At 42.2% G+C, this 19,007-nt stretch overlaps 1 protein-coding gene and 1 pseudogene across 4 annotated transcripts in view; one reads left to right on the plus strand and one right to left on the minus strand.

The window, feature by feature from the left end:
- Jph1 (junctophilin 1) overlaps positions 1-19,007 on the plus strand; it is an 87,916-nt gene that overhangs the window by 15,532 nt on the left and 53,377 nt on the right. The window lies entirely within an intron of this gene.
- On the minus strand, positions 6,342-7,619 carry LOC118577364 (annotated as a pseudogene).

Raw genomic sequence — 19,007 nt, forward strand, 5'->3', positions numbered from 1 at the left:
AATTTAATTAATATGTAAGGAGTCAAGATTGGCTTCAAAGTGTTGTACTCTTTGAAGACAATCTCCTTAGGAGTTCCATGTGGGCCAGGAGAAACTTATTAAAGGCAACTGAAATATATAATATTATATATATATATATATATATATATATATATATATATATATATATACATACTATATATCCAGTCACTTTCTAGAACTTTTTAAATAATACCAGAGAATAATAAGCAATTTTCATTTGATTTCTGCTGATTTTTGTTGACTAAAGGTTAAAATTTTTACAAATTTAATGGTATCAAATGATCAAATTTGGTTTCAGTTGTTGGAAGTCTTTTTTATATGTTTTTCTGCATTGGTATGAAATATTTCTTAATTTGGTTTTGTAATTTTAAGATTTCATACTTTTGTTTTCATGTATTAGGGGCTTGAGAGAAATGTGAGGAGTTATGTAGTCGGAATACATGGGAGAGATAGACCACTAAAGCCAGCAGTTCGGGGCTTGCGTGAGAATGAAAGCATGTCACGCAGTGGGAGCTAGTCAAAGACTGACCAAAGCCAGCGTGGGAGGAAAGGGCTTATTTCATCTTACAACTCCCAGGTCCCTAGTCCTTTACTTGAGTGAAGTCAGGGCAGAAGCCTAGAGGCAGGAACTGAAGCAGAAGACCACGGAGGAATGTTTACTGTCTCCATCCCCATAGCTTGCTCACCCTGGTTTTTATACAACCCAGGACCACCTGCTCAGCCGCTGGGCCCTCCTACATCAATCATGAATCAAGAAAATGCCCACAAACATGCACATGAGCCAGTTTGAAGCTCTTCAGTTGAGGTTCCCTTTTCTTTAGTTTTGCTGTTGACAAAAACCTAACCAGCACAAGACACATATTAGCCAGTCCATTTTCTAAGACTTGATTCTTGGTGAAATAGGAATTTTAATCATTCTTAGAACTTATCAGTTTTCAAGTAAATGTACAATTAATACTGAGATTTTTTTTCCTAAGAGACTTTAGTTGGGGCAAATTTAAAAAATATTACCTATGGAATAATTCATGTATTGCTGTGAGGTCAGGCACTATGTGGGAGGAGCTTTGTTCTCGTATAAGACTGGAAGCAGGCTTCTACAGGTGGCGTCTAGTCTGAGAGTCACAGGATGAGTGGTATTCCCTAGATGGTGAAGTCATGGAGTAGGATACATGACACAACAATCCACTAATTGGGTGTATGGTAAAATGCTGAATGTGATGGTAGCTATGTGGGGAATGACCTGAGACTTATTCTACAGCTAGAGGAGTACTCTTAATAGATGTTCAGCAGAAGACTTACACTATCGTATTTAGAAAGCTCACTCTGGGTGCTGGTAGTATAGGCTAAGCCAGGGGCAGTAGAACCAGGAGCGGATAACATGGTCACCTGCTAACTACTACCCAAGACAAGGGCCTACCATTGAGCTACGCAGGCCAGTGGGGGATGGCAAGAAAAGCCCATTGCAATCCCACCAGGATCATCTTAAGTGGTTGAGCAAGTGTGGGAAGAGTGAGCATAGTTCTGGAGTTCCTGGTTAGGCTGGCTAGGTAGAGCACTGCTTGCTTAGAATATTGGATTTCATCTTTTTCATTCATTCTTTAAAAAAAAAAAAAAAAAGGCCTTCCCACCTGCCTCTGTCACGTAAATTGGCTAGAATTACAGTCATTCACCACCAGGCCTAGCTTAATTTGGAATTCGACTTCTCAGATTTCTAATCAATAATGGGGAAGAACTCACAGAAATTTACACAGTAATTCCACATCTCAGATCCCAACTTTAAGTAACAAAGTTATTTATAGGGCATGCAGAAAAGAGGAATTCTGTGCATGTGTTACTAGACACAGCTCTTTCTAAAAGGGACAAGTAGAACAATCTCACATTAGGTGACTAGAAATCTGTTGCCTTGTGACAAGTAATTCAGGTATTTGGATTTGTGAAATTATGCTTTCTAAGATTTGTGCTCAGACCTACCCAATGAGCAAGATCTATGCTGTTGGACTTTTTTTTTTCTTGGCAACATCCTAGAACAAAATATCACTCTTGGAAATTATTATGCTACAGAAATGACATTGAGCAAACATTTATATAGTGCAAGTTCTGTCCAAATATGGCACTAAGCCCTCAAAATACAAAGATGAATAAGAAATAAAAGTCCGTCAATAAAAGCAAATACCCAGCTCAAGGCAGAGTACTGCTGTGTGTGTGGCAGCTGCCATGGAGCAGTAGAGCAGAGAAAGGCCCTCTGGGGAGGAGGCAACAGACACAGCTTTAGCAAGATTGTCACAGATGCCTGGCTGTGGACTCTACACAGGCAACTTTCTCTAGCCACAGTATCTTCACATCAGACCATCTTTCATTGTCTAACCTCTCCTATATGTTTGCAGTTATAGTCCATAGGCTAAGTGAAGAAACTGAATTAAAAACCTCACCCACACATACCTTCTCTCTCTTCATTCCTGTGTTTTCGGGGTGTGGTGGTGGTGGTGGTGGTGTTGAGACAGGGTCTCACCATGTAGCTCTGGCTGTCCTAGAACTCACTATGTAAACCAGGTTGGCCTCAGTCTCACAGAGATCCCCCTGCCTCTGCTTCCCGAGCGCTGCATTAAAAGTGTGTGACTCTATGCCCAGCACTAAGAATGTCTCTTAAAATAAGTGAACTTGATCATTATAATCTTGATAATAATCATGTCATGTTTGGAAGAGAGTACATTGGCTGCAGCAGGCACTCTGGTTCTCTGGCTCACAGACTTTTCATACACATACCCCTCCAAGAGTTCCCCTGGGCCTTATGAAATTATAAAAAGAAATATTTTTTTTCAAGTTTACTGAGTTAAATTATTTTTGAAATCCATTAGATGGAATTTTGAGAGGTAGCAGTATCCTCTTAGCAATATTTGGATTCAGAGATTTCCAAGTCAGCTGTTTGATTTGTAAATTAATTTTTGGTACTGTTTCCAGATGAAGCAGTATGAACAACTCTAAACATGTCCCCTAAGCTCATGATGCACTAGTGCATATCTTCATCTTTGGTCTGCGGATAATAGCCTGGTTGATACCATTTGGTCATAGGAAGAGCCAACAGGTCTTGAGCGGTTACCTGGTACCTGGACTGGCATGACCTTGACATTTGTCATCTCATCTAATCCTCACAGCAGCATGTCTGTTGGACATGGAGAATTAGAAGGTCACAAAACACATGTGTGATAGATCTAGGCTGAGGCCCAAAAAATGTAACACCAGAAGCTAGGTATTTCTCTTCTTCTGCATTTTGAAAATTTGGGGAGCTATTTTTCTCTTGAAACTGTGTCTACTCCTTGGGTTTATAAAGGCCGGCTTGGCCAGGAGCAATAGTATTGCATTGCAAAACAGAGATCTCACCTCAAAGAGAAGAAGAGATGGTTTATTCTGAGCCAAACATGAGTAGCCATAGCCCACGAACACAGATTCACATTGTCTTGCATGGTATGTTCCACTGTGGAAGTGGGTCCATGAACTACTAATCACAAGGGGCTGAGTCACAAAGCGTTTACCAAATACATTAGTGGAAACTACAGATAAGGAGGTGGTGGCAAAACTGCTCCAGGTTTCAGATGATGTCTGGTGCCTTTCTTAACTTCTGGGTTGGTGGAAGCTAGTGGCCTGCTAAGAGTACTTTTCAAAGAGTTTACTGAACAGTTGTAAAGATGTTATGACAGACACAGAGGTGAGAAATTAATGGCTAATAAGGGGACTATGATAGCCTAAGATAATTTGATTCTGGATCTACAGTGTTCCTAAACTCTGTAATCAGGAGGTTCTAGTAATCACCCACTCTGTGTTGTAGACTCTTCAGCATCAATAAGACTTTTCCCCCTCTTTCCTTGGAACTGAGTTCTTGATATTTACTCATAGATTGCTATTGTAGAATATTATTTTAAGGTGTGCTGCTTTTGTTTATGGTGCATTTGTTTAACTCTGTGAAGCTGTGTTACTGCGCCTGTGTAAAACACCTGATGGTCTAATAAAGAGCTGAACGGCCAATAGCAAGGCAGGAGAAAAGATAGGCTGGGCTGGTAGGCAGAGAGAATATATGGAAGGAGAAATCTGGGAGGAGAGGAGAGAGTTAGGAGCCGGAGGAGGAGGAGGACTCCGGGGGCCAGCCATCCAGCTACACAGCAAGCTATAGAGTAAGAGTAAGATTTACAGAAGTAAGAAAAGGGAAAAGCCTAGAGGGTAGATGGGTTAATTTAAGTTAAGGAAAGCTGGCAAGAAACAAGACAAGCTAAGACTGGGCATTCATAATTAAGAATAAGCCTCCGTGCATGATTTATTTGGGAGCTGGGTGGTAGGGCCCCCAAAAGAGCCAAAAAAAAAAAAAAAAACCCACCAATAGATTACATCTTGCTATTGTTTTCTTAAGCAGATAATATTCTTTGAATAGTCACAAATCTTGCAGGCCAATGTACGCAGATGTTAGTATACCATGGTAAATTCTAAGGTGGGGGGTGCTGAAAATGCAAAAGAGAGGGGGCTGCTGAGGGTGACTGAGCTCTCAAGAGTGAGGGGAACTGAGGCAAGAAGCAGATGGTGGCAGAGATGCTGGAGACAGAAGGAAGATGGAAACTGACGCAGTGGACGGAAAGTGTGCATTCAGCGTAAGTTCACACAAGCAGTTGGAGAGTACAGTTTCCACGGGAGTGGTATGGCCTCCAGAAGGACATTGCTTCTCCTCCCCTGCAGCCTATCACAGGGAGATCTCGAGAGGTTTTCCTCCTCTCCTGGGTACACAATGGGCGTTTCTTGAGATGCGGCATGGATAGAAATTTGCACGTTTTAAACTTCCTAGGGTATTTTAAGGCATACTGAAGTTTGGAAAGTAGAGGTTGGGTTATGTTGAGAGATGTGATTTGGAAGGTTTGCCGACTATGGGAAGTCTTTGAAGGGCTTTAAGCAGAGCCTGTGTCATGGGTGGTCTTACTGACACAGAGGAAAGATGGAGAGATTCAAGTAGAGCCTTATCTGTGGAGGAGATTTGGGATATTTTTTCTTTTAAAAGATAGTTTATATTTTTATGTTTTATTTTTGATGTTTTAGAGTACAATATTTTTTTTTGTTTTCACACACATGTCATTGTACCTTGAATATATCTCTTAATCACTAGTTCCCTATCTTGCTTCCCCCATAATACTATCCTATCATGTCGTGTGTGTGTGTGTGTGTGTGTGTGTGTGTGTGTGTGTGTGTGTGTGTAGAGAGAGAGAGAGAGAGAGAGAGAGAGAGATTGATTGATTGATTTTTGGCTCCAATCCTTATAACTCTCTCTTTTTGCTTTCTATTCCTTTGGAACTCTTCCTTCCCTATCATGCCCCCCCCCCCCCCCCCCCCACACTTTTACTTCATGATTTTATATATATATATGTATGTGTATATATATATATATATATATATATATATATATACACATATATATATACGTATATATGTATATATATATGTATTTGTGGAGATTTTGATAAACAGTCTGGTCAAGGGGATGGATGATAAAGATGCAGGATAAGATTAGCAAGACTGGGTAAGCCAGATGTAGTGAACAAGAAACAAAAGCAACTCTTAAGATGTGTATCCAATATTATAATACCTCTGTTGGGTTAGCATAAAGATTTCCAGGGTATGTGTGGCTTATTTCAAACATATGAAACAGCTCATCTTCCTGACTCTTTTTCTTATCAATAACATGAACCAGAATACTAGAGAAAGCTCAAGTCTTAACTCTCTCCTGAAATGTGGATCCCCCTCCTTTGTCTGATTTTGAACTAGACTTGACGTTTCTTAGGGAGATTACTCAATAAACAGAGTAAAACAGTATGGCATTCTGCTTTCTAACTCCAGACTTGTCTTCAGTCACAGTTGGTGGGGTGAAAGGGAGAGGGCCATAATGTTTAAACTCTTTTCTTTTTGAGAGATTGTGATTTTTTTTTTTTCAACTTGAAAGCCTGACCAAAATAAAAGCAGTGAGAATGAAGCTAGACAAATATTGCAGAAATGACTGCATCATCAATATGGCTTTTACACTGATTGGATATAGGGGAAAAGTTACATTAAATGTAAGACAGTAACAAAATGTGCAAACCAAGCACGTCACCCCTGATGCAGTCCTTAGAACAGAACTACTCTGGTTAGGTATGATGTTTAACATGGCTGTATACAGTTCTCATTGCTTGGAAGAATAAGCTCTGAACAGCTCCATTCACTAAAGAAAAGAGAAATCCCTCGCACTGGCCAACAATGGCCAGAAGCAGCTTTCTGTAACCTCCGTTTATGCCACTTGGCATCCAGTGTGCTTAGGGTCCTCTGATACATCCGTAAAAGTATCTGTTTATCTGAACCAGGTCACCCTGGCTTCATGTATCTACAGTTGGGACCAGGATGGAGTCTTCTGTGCCAGTGCCTTTCAATGGACCAGTAGAGCCACTCAGCAAAGAAGGCAGGGCGGTTTAGGGTGTGCAGCAAGATGGTCTTCAAACCACTTTCAACATATCCACAAAACTCTCAGCTCACACTGCTTAAGGAATCACGATTTCCTATCCTGGAAAAGGCCTCCATGGTAGCTTTCAGTTGAGAGAAGCTTCTTGTGCCAAGGACCATGTCGACACAGCACTCATTGTCTGTAGCCTCCTCTCACCAGCCTGATAAAGGTGCTGAGTGTGTCTTCCTGAACCACTCTGTCTTCCTGGCTTACACTGTGCTTCTCATCACTGTTTCCCAGGCACATGCACATGAAGAGACATTCAAAATGTTCCAAGGTTCCTGATCTAATGTCCTTCCCAAGGTCTCGTCCAAATTCTAATTGGTAGCATCTAACAATGTCTCCAATTTACAAAATCTCTATAAGTACTTGTTCTTTAGTTCCAGCTCTCTGCATCGCTTTCTGTCAACTTCAGGTATCACATAATATGTAGAACAGGGCAAGAATTGATTCTTCCATATTTCCACTCAACTCTGACGGGATCTTTAATTAAATCCTTGTCCGACATGGTCTTACAAGCTGACCCTGCTCATTGGAACACTTAGACACAACATCCACAATTGCTTGCTCGGCGGTCCCGATCCCCTCCATTGCTTTGAGGAGAGTTTCTGCATCTCTCATTGTATCAAAGTTAGAGGCTGGTTGGATTGTCCCTTGGGTGCTCTGAGTCATAGCAGTCTGGCTAGAGTAAGGAGCTTGTCCCCCAGGGTCCTGAGAAGGTATCTGTTCCTCCAGGAAAGCCACCTAGTATTGAATTCGGGCCTGATCCACCACCACAAGACTATGCAAGTGGCTATGGATAGCCAGAAAAGCCTGCTGCACCAGGTGGGGCCCCAAAGCCTTGGCCTCCAAGATAGGCTGGAGCATTCCCTGGCTGTGGGGCTCCAGGATGGACCCAAGGGACTGGGTCACCTCCAGGTATAAGGTAGCCTCCAGCTCCTAGGTAGCTCACTTGGTGCTGGTGGGTAAGCATGTCCTCCCATTGGTAGAAAGCTATTAGGGAATGGACACGAGGGAAAGATGATTCCTGACATGAAGGAGTATATGGAGGGAAAGATGGGTAGCCTGCAGAGGGCTAGCCTGGGTAAGACATTCTGAGCCAGGGAACAGCATCGCACATTTGTATAAACTCTTGGGATCAGGACTATAATTAGAGGCATCAAAACTAAAACTCGATTTTGAAGTACCGGAAGCACGGCTCCAAATCTAGTCATTTGTTCAATTCATAAATTATTATTAAATACTTGCACCTTCTCCATTGTGTTAGACCTCAAGGGAAAACGGGAAGTGTGAGCATGACTCCCCACCACAAGCTTAGAGTTAGCACAGCTGAACTGAAAGCAGTTCATCCAGCACAGGCTGATTACTGTTCTACCTCATTCTACAAAAGTCCCAAGACAGTTTGCATAAATGTCAAATGGATTGTTCTCACGTGAATTAAAAGTGAGTAGACTGATTTGTGTTTAAGGCCGTGCCAGTGGCTCCTTTTACTCGGCTATTAGCCTAGTTATTTCACATTATAATATGAACTTGACAATAAAGCTTTTTTTTTTTTTTTCTGGGAGTGCTAGGGATGAAATCCAGGGCCCAAGCATGCTAGACAAGTGCTCTATGACTGCACTACATCCTTAGCCAGGCGACTCCAGGAGAGTACAGTAACTTTCAACCTGTTACTGAATAAAATCGGATTATCAAGTAAGGGAACAATCACTAATATTTAATTCTACAAGTAAACACAAGAGTAAACATCATACCTGGGAATTGGTGTAAGTGGTTTTTGTGTTTGTGGTTTGGTTGGTTGGTTGCTTGCGTCAGCATCTTCCTATGCTGTACGATTTGGGGTTTTCACGTTCAGGTAGTACGCCTTATGTTGAAGAGTTTTATTTCAATTGTAGCTGCTGTATTTGTCACACTTGTTGAGGCTTCAGTGCACATCGTAAACATGTTTCAAGGGAAATGGGATAAACCACCCAAGGGAAGATGTGGTCAGGCGCCCTCCTACACCACGGTGGGTGGACGCTAACCCCAGAGAAATGACCAGTAAAGCGCTGGGAAGACTGGGAAATTTGGCACAATAACCGTACCTGGGGCCAAGTAGAATTGATTGGCCATGATGTCATAAAGAATTTGGTCAGGACAGAGCCAAAGGTACAGGCCTTGTAATCCCAGTACTCAGAAGGCAGAAGGAGGACCATAAGTTCAAGGCCAGCCTGGGCTAAGTTATTGAGACCCAGACTCAGAGAGAAAAAGAAGTTGATCAGGGAGCAACATTTTAGAGGGAAGTTGAGGCATGAATGACCAGAAATGATGGAGGTTCTGCCGGGAGGGAAGCAGTACTGTACCTGATGGGTCACAGCCTAAGGAGAAGGGGCACACTCAAAAGCAGTGAGCTCTCCTGCGTGCCTTAGCTATGGAATAGCTCTGCATCTTAGTTTCACACGTTCATGCTTTCCTAGTGTTGTGTTAATGCTCCTGAGTGGCTCTCGCTGCCAATAGCATCTGGAAACAAGGATTTTCTCCTAAGTACACACCTTCCTCCTGCCCTTATCCTACCACCAGGAAACATGGTCCAGTAAGTTCCCAAGTATTTGGAGACTAGCAGAACTACTTCCAAAACTTTGGAAAGTCAGTGTTGTTGGTGTGTACCAAGAATGTTTTGATTTGAAATTGAGAATTAGGCTAGAAATACTGGATACAGCCTTACTGTAATATTTAGGCTTCATCTCATTTGAAAAGGCTGAGTCACAATGTACATACAAAAATGCACTTCCAGGGAGCTGGCAAGATGGCCCATAAGTTAAAGATGCTTGCTACTGAAGCCTGATGATATGAGTTCAGTCCCCAGAGCCCATGTGGTATAGAAGGAAAGAGCCAATTCCCACTAATTATTCTCTGACCTCCACATGTGTGCCCACATACACACAGGTCAACATTTAAAAAACAAAAACTTCAGAATAAGGCACCAACCCCTTCTTGATTCTGCATCCTCTTGAGCACATACGATCCAGTACTCTGTTTTGCTTTGCTGCAGTGTAGAGCACAGCTGAGCGGTAATGAGGGAGGAGGTTGGTTGGGTCCAGGGTGCCTGCTAGGTGTCAAAGTCATAACAGCACCCATCAGGTAACATGCAGCGCATGCCCAGGCTCTGGAGAAGCTACTGACATAAGCAAAGCAATGTCTCAGGAGAATGCAATTCGCTGCTGTGCAAACACTGGGCTGAATCAGACAGGAATCAGTTCAGGCAAAAAGAACTAGATCCCTGAAACCCAAAGGGAGAAAGTCAGATAGAGCCAGTTGTAGACAATACTAAGGGTGTAAGTAGAGTGCCCAGGAGCATGTGGCACTCTGGGTGATGCTGGGACAGTAGGATGCAAACTCGTCTTAGAATGCCTAGGCATTCACAATGGATAGGATGCAAACTCATCTTAGAATGCCTAGGCATTCACAATGGATAGGATGCAAACTCACCTTAGAATGCCTGGGCATTCACAATGGATAGGATGCAAACTCACCTTAGAATGCCTGGGCATTCACAATGGATAGGCTGCAAACTCATCTTAGAATGCCTGGGCATTCACAATGGATAGGCTGCAAACTCACCTTAGAATGCCTGGGCATTCACAATGGAACATGACTGGGCAATCATGAGACAATGGAACTTTGAGGCCTGAGCATTGGAGAGTTTCCTAAAGAAATGAAAACATCAAAATCAAAGAATCATGTTGACATAATAAACATTTGTTTGGAAAGTCTGTAGAGGGGTCTGCCTCAGAAGGGAAATTTTGGAGGCAGATAGAATGAAACGGGAAATTAATGTATACTAAAGGCAAGTGTCAAACAATTTGTGGTGGTAAATGTAATTTATTTACATAATTCCACCTAAAAGTTAATCAAATTAGCATTTTCTTTTCCTGTAAAGTGTAAGTACAGTGGCCCTCTAAGCTTGAATCTTCATGCTGCCTGGTCTTTTGACTAAGAATCTATAGAAAGGAATAAAGTTAACAACTGGTTTCCATGCAATAGGCCTTTCTTCAGAGAGTAGTTCCATACTTACATACAGGAATTGTCTTACAGTTAAATGAAGAAGAAAATATTGACTGGCTAATGCAGACCCCTAACCCTACAGCCTAGGACTGAAGCTCTGAAAAATGTCCTGATGTATGGTAACTGCGTAGAGTAGTTGGGATGGACAATGAGTTAGGAGTTCTGCACAGAACACTTGGGTTCAGCTTGGGAGCCAAACCAAGGGGAGCCTAGCACCTTTCTAGAGTCTATAGTGGCATCCCTTCTCTAGCCCTGGGAAAGCTCTCTTCCTTTGACCTCCCTTCCTGGCTGAAGATAGAGAAGCCTGCAGGCTCTGAGAGCCAACCTGGCAGACACCTTCCCACAGCTACCAGGTACTAGCAAGTCCCTGCTTGAGCAGGCTGACCACTTCGTGGAAGCAGGCAAGTGCTAGGAGAGGGCAGAGGTCTCCTTCAGGCATCATAATTGTTTTTGTCAGGAAGACACTAATTGTAAGAAGACTCTAGTCCAACAACAGTATTTTGAGAAGTTCACAAAACGTGAACAAATAAGTCAAAGTATTACTGTTTTTAATCAAACTCCCCAGATATGAGTTACTCTTGCAAAAATCATAGATTGTATCAAGTCACAGCTTGTACGTTTGGTTTATATGAGAATGTCGAATCATCCAAAAATGTAGAAGTTTGTTTTTAATCCGCAGAGGTTTAGAAGGGGTTTCTCAAATATATTTAATTTGGCTTAATCATTCCATAATTTGCACAGATAAGAAAATGCTTTACCTAGAAATATACACAGTTTTTATTTGGAAATTATAGTTGAATAAAGTTCTAAGGGTGAGGGGGTTATATCTTGTTAAGAATAAGTGAAATTTTGTGCTTGAGAATTGCTGTACCTGCAGGTTATATTCCAAACAGATAAGAAGAACTGCAGAAAGTTAAAATGGGCTGTACAGAACTGGAATTTCTCTGGACATCTCAAGTACTTTTTCTTTTCCTTCCACCCATTTTTTTCATATGTAAGTTCTGGGTAGTTTTTAGAAGTCTGGGTTAATACTGTGGTTGTGTACCATTAAACCAGGTAGAGTTTCTGAAAGTCCCCTCCTAGTGAGACACTAAAGTGAGCTGGGATCCTTCTCAGTGAGGAATGCCTGGAGAATAACATATTTACTTCTACAGTGCTGGGAAAGAAAGTGATAATCATGACAGAACATTGCTTCTTCAGGGGTCTACTTGGTATTTATTAGTATATTATTATACTATAAGCCAGCAAAGTCTGTGTTGTATCTTACATGGACCCTAACACAAATGGCAGGACATTTGGGGCCCTTTAAATACTTGGTTTTGATTGATTTAACTTCTTCAAGTGACTAGTCTTTATAAGTTTAGAATATTCAGCATGAAGCTGAGATCTAATGAGCTTCTAACAGTTCACAGGACATCAGTCCAGTATTACATGTATTACAGATAGTTTTGTATCTGGGGACAAGGATGCCAGAGTGACTCTACTTCACTGAATTAACATGGGAAATATCCAGTCATAGTTTGTGGCTATGTGTCTTAGTTAGGGTTTCTATTGCTGTGAAGAAGCACCATGATCATGGCAACTCTTACAAGGAAAACATTTAATTTGAGGGGGTCTCACTTACAGTTTCAGAGGTTCAGTCCTTTATCATCATGGCGGGGAGCATAGCAGTTGGGAGATGGCATCATGCAGGCAGACATGGTGCTGGAGAGGTAGCTGAGAGTTCTACATCTTGCAGCAACAAGAAGCAGATTGATAGTCACACTGAAGAAAGCTTGTGCAAAAGAGACCTCAAAGCCCACCCCCACATTGACACACTTCCTCCAACAAGGCCACACCTCCCAAAAGTGCCACTCTCTATGAGTTTATGGGGGCCAGTTACATTCAAACTAACTACCACACCATGTAAGAAATAGAGCAAGCTGGCCCATAGCTTGGGGAGGTCAGGAGAATTCTACGATATTAAGTGTATGTAAATGTCCTTCCAGTAAGCAGCAGACATCATTGCTCACTAAAGTACTAAGCGAACAGTTGTTGAGTGTGTCTAGGCTGTGTCATGAAAAGAAGGCCTTGATCCCAGAGACTTCATATTCTGAGTCAAGAGCTTGAGGAGAAAAGCTAGCAGGTGGTGATGAGAGAGCTGAATTGGAACAAAAGTTAGTATACCTAGGAGCCTAGCACATAGTCCCTAGCCAGCAAGATGAGCCTGAGAGACTTTCAGGAGACAGTCTCAGGTATGGTCTTGAGAAAAACAGCTTTTCCAGAAGCAGAAAGGAGAAGAAGAGACTTCCAAGCAAAGGTACTCATATTGGCAGAGTCTGGAAGATAAAGAGATTGTTTTTCCCGAAAAAGTAAAGGTGCCATTTGCTGTTACTCACCTCTCTATGGAGTTCCTAGTTAGGAACACACACACCACAGGCTGCAGTCTGGCACTGAGTGCAAATCCTGGTCCTGCCAATGCTGTGAGACTGAGCCTGGGGCATGGCTTAACCTTTGCATATTTTACAGTGCTTCATCTGCAGATTGGGAGGAGAGAGAGAGCTGCTTAGTGGAGTATTGCCTAGCTCAAAAGAGTTAATAACTTAAAGCAGAAAGTGGACGCTAAATGTTTGCAGTGGAGTGAATTTTAGAATCACTTCAGCTAACATTTCCCAAGTGCCTCTTCGTGGAAAGGAAGAGCAGAGCTAGTGCCTCAGTAAGACTTCAAAAGAAAAATGTGAGGTCAGGTGGCAGCGACAGATATGTAAACACATAGCAATGCAGCATGAAACGGAGCTACATGGATGTCAGGCCAGTGTAGGATCATCCCCAGAGAGCTTCATTCCATGGAAGAGGAATTCTGGGAGAAGGGAGTTGAGAGCAGAATTTTTGCTTGGTGTTCATTTTGGCTGCATGATATGGGATTCAGGGAAGGTACATCCAGACCTGCTCTTGGCCATCTTTCCATCCCTGTGGCCAACTTAATCTTGGCTCCTCTCCAACCACCTGGATATGTTCACATGGCTCCTTTGGATCTGAGGCTGGGAGAGAATAGGGTAAGTGTACTGTCTATTTGCCTAGTAGCCAATGACAGGAGCATAGAATGTAGGAGCCGACGGCAAAAGCTAGAGAATTTGATCTTCAGAGAGGTCCTTAGGCCCTGGGCTTGGGGGCTCATTCTTGATATTTCCCTGCTAATGATGATGATGTCTCTGCTTAGTTGCTGTGGGTTTCAGTGGCCCTACCAACTTCCTGTCTGAGATGAGGCTCAGGATCCCCAGAAGTTGCTGGTCCCTGTGTTTCAAGGAATAGTGGCTCGTCCTCCAGGGACTTCAGAGGGAGTGTCTGCTAGTCACCAAGATCCTCAGGCCATGGGGTCCAAACTGTCCTGGTTCTTTCAGAAATGCCTCTGTCACCATTCCACAGTCTCAACTCTGATAAAGTCCTTGCTGCTTTTTGTCACTCTGGTCTCAGAAGAGATAGTCAACTCTAGGTTATTGATGGATGCTGAAATAAGGGAGGATGTAAACTTGGGCCTTGTCACCAAGACATTGAGAAAAGCAAAAAAGATAAAGTATCTTCAGTATGGCAACCATGTTCTGTTCAGAGAGACTTAGGGGGTTATTTTAATATCCTCCTGTAATATGTAGTAGTGGGAAAGAAAAGACTCAGAAGCCAGAACAGCTTCAGTTACTGGCACTGTCACCTGTGAGCAGAGTGACCTCAAGTAGTTAACTTCGCCAAGCTTTTTTTCCTTCCTCCATACCATAGAGTAATAATTGGTAGAACCTCACGGAGCTGAGCTAGGGGACAGCTCACTAGCTTGATGTGTGTGAGGTAGTTCGAGTGTGGCTATTCTGTGTGAGCTCTTATTCCAGTCATGGACATATCAAAGTGTTTTGGGTCAAGTTTGCCCCAATGCTGAACATGTCTTGGAATATGATGATGCCTCTGAGGCATTATACAAGGCTTTACACAGGCTTCTGTGGTGTTTGGGTTCGATGTGTATTCAATGCCGTGGTTAACAGGACTTTCTTAGCACTCCTAGGTCTCTAGAAGGAAAACTGAGGATATTCCCACCCAAATCCTATCGGGGTAAATTATTTTCTCCTAATCCATTGCATGCAAGTATAAACAAAGCCCTAGCCTGCTGTATGTGGGCCACACCTCTTTGAAAGTGCCTGAAGACTGCTCCAGGGTGTATGTAAATGGGGGTTATATAGACATCTTTTTGTTGTGCAGCTCTGTGATGCTAGGGGAGGAGTACAGGACAGGGTAGAATGTTGTGGCTTTCAGAATGTTTGAAGTACTAAAGTTTAAATGAGCAAAGGGATGTGTCAGGGGTGGGGGAATGTTGAGAATATGGAGGTCTCCTGGGAAAAGAACACAAGTGTCAGATCCTGAGCCAGAGGAAGATTTGGGCAGACACATGGAGGAGACCTTATTCCAAATAGAAAGGACACACAGCAGGTGTGGGGCATAAGGTAGTCCAAAGGGATCCTGGGGACTGTCTTGGAAAATCCCCACTTCTGTAGTACCATGGGAGGCTGGGATTACCATGCGTTCATTTAGACCTTGGTTGCTGCTGGAGTGACATTTAGGTTAAACCCCAAAGTTGCTTCTTTTCAATCTTGGAAAAAAAATAAAATCAGGTCAAATGATTAATTCCATTTTCTCTGACAGAAAGATTCAGTAGGAAGAAATTCTTTCCTTTTAGGGCAGGTCCATTATCAAACGGTCCTAAGCTTTACTGTAGATGCATGTTTCTTTGGCCTCATTTGCTGGAATCTGTCAGTTTCCACTCTACCTATGGTATGGGTTAGTCCATGTTTGCCCAGTAGTGAACTCTCATGGAAAGCTTTTTGTTCCATGCGCAAAAGTAAATTGAACTAGGATGATGTCTCATTGGATAAATAAGCTTAGCATTCAACCGTGAGGACCTGAGTTCAGGTCCCTGACACCCAGATAAAAATTGAAATGTGGCAGGACCCTTCTATAACCCCCACTGTAACCACAGCATTGGTGGAAGCGGGTAGAGGCAGATGCATCCCTGGGGCTTGCTGACTGGCCAGCCTAGCTGAAAGAGTGAACAGCAAGTTCCATAAACAGCAAGTTCAATGAGAGACTTTTGTCTCACAACATAAGGAAGAACAGGAGAGTAATGGAAGAAGAGACCCAAAGTTGGCCTTTGAATGCACACACAGGCTCAAGCATGCGCACAAACGCACAGATAATAAAATTACATCAGTCTTTGGTGTCCTACCCCAGACTTACTTGGTATTCTCCATTGATGGCGCACAGTGTCACCTGTCCTAAGACATTATCCAAGTGAGAAACTTCCTTTCGGCTTCACCTTACACAAATGGCCTTGGCTGTTCACGTGATCCTCTTTTCCTTGGTCTCCTCCCAGTCTTCCTCCCTTGCCTCCATTTTCCATACTTGCTTGCTTTCCATCCACTGTTCTCTGTGCTCCAAATGTCCAGTTCTACTGTGAATATCTTTATTATAAAGTCATTGCATCAATAGGCTCATGTGATAGGTGTTCAGTACCAACTTACACATATTGTTCAAGAAATGGGCGTAAGTGGTGGTGCACCTGAAATTCTGCAGAGTCAGGGAGATGAGACGTGGAACTAGGCAGTGCTCTGTCCCAGCACCCACATCTTCCTTCTCTAACATTTGGAATGGACTTTTGGTTTCCTAGTCCTGAATGTTGTTCTCTGAGTAAATCCCACCAGTTCTTTTCATACTTGGACAGCTCCCCAACAGCACAGCCAATGAGTGGATTTCTCTGGATTTGGTTTTCTCTCCTTTAAAGTAAAAACAATAATTTAAAATTGTTTCTACGAATTTTCTGGCTAAAAAACAAACAAACATAGCAGCTAAACCAACTACATCCTTGTATTGCAAGCTATAATGAAGTATTATGTTTCTTTTGTTTTTACAAAGTCAGGGTTTTAACGTGCAACTCTTGGGTGGAATTCATCTCTACGAGAAAATATAGCTTGTTCTTTGTTTGTGTGGGATGGTTTTGAATACAAGGGTTTTGTTTGTTTGTTTTGTTGTTGTTGTTATTGTTGAACAAAACCAAAACAGTGGACTAGAATGAAGTGAATAGTTGGGCAAATTCTGCTGTGCCACATAGAATTTCATCCCGCCTCAAATGTCTCTGCTTCTTGCCTTAAACAAACATAGTCACTCAGAAATTTGTGAGCTTGACTATGTAGACTGAAGTATAAATTAAACAGATATTAAATTGCACATGCATGCTGTTATAATTAGATTCTTAACTTTAAGTTGCATATGCCTACTAATGCAGCTTGGCGAGATTTCCAAAATCATTTTGGGGGTGTGTTCAGGGGTTCTAAGACAGGACAGGTTCTAGGTTGTTTCTGAACAGCCTAGCTCAAGATTTTTGAAAAATATGACTCTTGCTTTAGGTTCCTCTGGACTCTTGATAACAATTATAGGATTACTGTTTTTCTTCACTGTTCCAGGGAACAATTGCAGTTTTTAACTCATAGTAACTTAACTAGGCTTGTTCACGTGCTCGGGTGCTCCAGAATGTAACTGGATTTTCTCCACTGAAAGCACAGGTATTAGCGCTTAGGCTTGTGGGCTCAGAGCAGCTCCCTCTCCACCTGGGCTCATCTTCTGTGTGTGCATTTGTAATAACAGGTGGCACTGAGTCTTCAAAAGGCTGGCTTGATTCTTTTTTTCCATTTTATTCTATTTTGAAGCTTTTGTGGGCAGTGGTTATGTTTTTATAAGCTTGATTCAGTTTAGCAATTATCACTATTTGGGAAGGCTTATTATAGAAAACCAGATACACATGTAACATAATAAACTGGCAATGTAAGAAAAACTGTAACAAGTGAAAATCTTAAAGGCAGGCTCTTCATCCCTGCTTCCAAAAAGATGGAACAAATGAATGGGCATGCATCTGATGGACCACCATAAAGAATTACAGCCAGAGTTGAAGTGACCTCAGGGAGGTTAGGGACCCAAAAGCCTCACTGAAGAAATGGACTGTGGGTGGTGCCTAGGGAGGGACAGTGGCTCCAGACAGACTCTGGCTTAAAGGAAGTCAGGAGACACTGGAGTTTGGCTGGTTTGGAATGGCTGGCCAGAGCCGTCTCCAGCCGTGGAAGCGCAGCCTTGCCTACAGAATCTTGCTGGAAACTTGCCTGCAGAAACGGTGCTTTGTAAGTAGGTTAGGCTCTTGCCTTATGTGTGGAAGTGGTGGCACTTTGAGCTTAAATTTTCCTTGTTTTTGGAAGATGAGTAATGTTCTTGGTTCACAATCTTATAATTATCAGATGGCATACATAGATTAAGGGTAAATGTCCTCTGGGTTGCTGACTCCAGCTGACTGAGTGCTCTCCCCAAAGCAGCAAATGTTGTTAGTAATCTTGTATGTTTTTTTTTCCTGGCATTCATACCTAACATATATATATATTTATCCCCCTTTATACACATAACAGCATACTTTAAGTCCACAATTATGATCCAGAATTTCTGGGGAAGTGCCAACCAGTCATCCTAGGCTGAGGCAGGAATATAGGGATTCCTCAGCCTACCTGCACTTGTATCCAAAACAAATACCCAGTATAATGTATACTTGTATGAACATTTTAAACAATAATAAAATTGAAAAAGAAGGTCAGTTTAAAAGAAAAGAGCTGGGAATATAGCTCAGTGGTAGAGTGCTTGCTTACCTGGCAGTCACAAGGTCCTAGATTAAATCCTCATTACTGGACCATAAATGAGCAAATCTTCTGAATAATGCTGTGTTTTAGATATTGCATTTCCTGGCTTTTCAAAAAACATTGTGGAGCATATAGCATGAATTCCTGCTGTTTTGGGGTGGTGGTGGTGGTAATTGTTGCCAAGAAATCACACATTAATTTATTCTCCATGGAAATTTACAGTCACACTAAGTAGAATAAAAAAGAACCATAAACACCTTCATGCCAGTTCCATTCGGGTGTTGCTGTGAAATTTTGGCACTAAATACCTACCTATGGCAATTTGGTTTTTATAGTTTAGAACTACAGCTGAAGGATGGTAGTTCAGAGTAAACACCGTCTGCACTCTGGTTTTGTTGTTGTTAACAATCTATAATGCAGTTCATCTAATATTAATATGTAAACAGTTTCACAAGTCTGGAAACAATTAAACCTGAGTCACTAGGGGCTAGGGATGTAGATTGGTTATGTAGTACATGTCCAGCATGCACAAGCCCTGGGTTCCATCCCCAGAACTGGTACCAAAAAAGAAACTAGTTAATATGTTAATTTGGGGGAAGCCTTAAGAACTAGAGCTTAATTGGAATTACTGCTCATCGTGAGGATTCCATTGCCAAGCAGCATACCCAGGTTGGTGGGAAAGTTGCCGCCAGAGAGGCGGTAGGCTGCGCGGACAGTGGAGACGCTCTTTCTAATTGGTGTGTCAGCAG

This window comes from Onychomys torridus, chromosome 2, assembly GCF_903995425.1.
Source record: "Onychomys torridus chromosome 2, mOncTor1.1, whole genome shotgun sequence".
Lineage (NCBI taxonomy): Eukaryota > Metazoa > Chordata > Mammalia > Rodentia > Cricetidae > Onychomys > Onychomys torridus.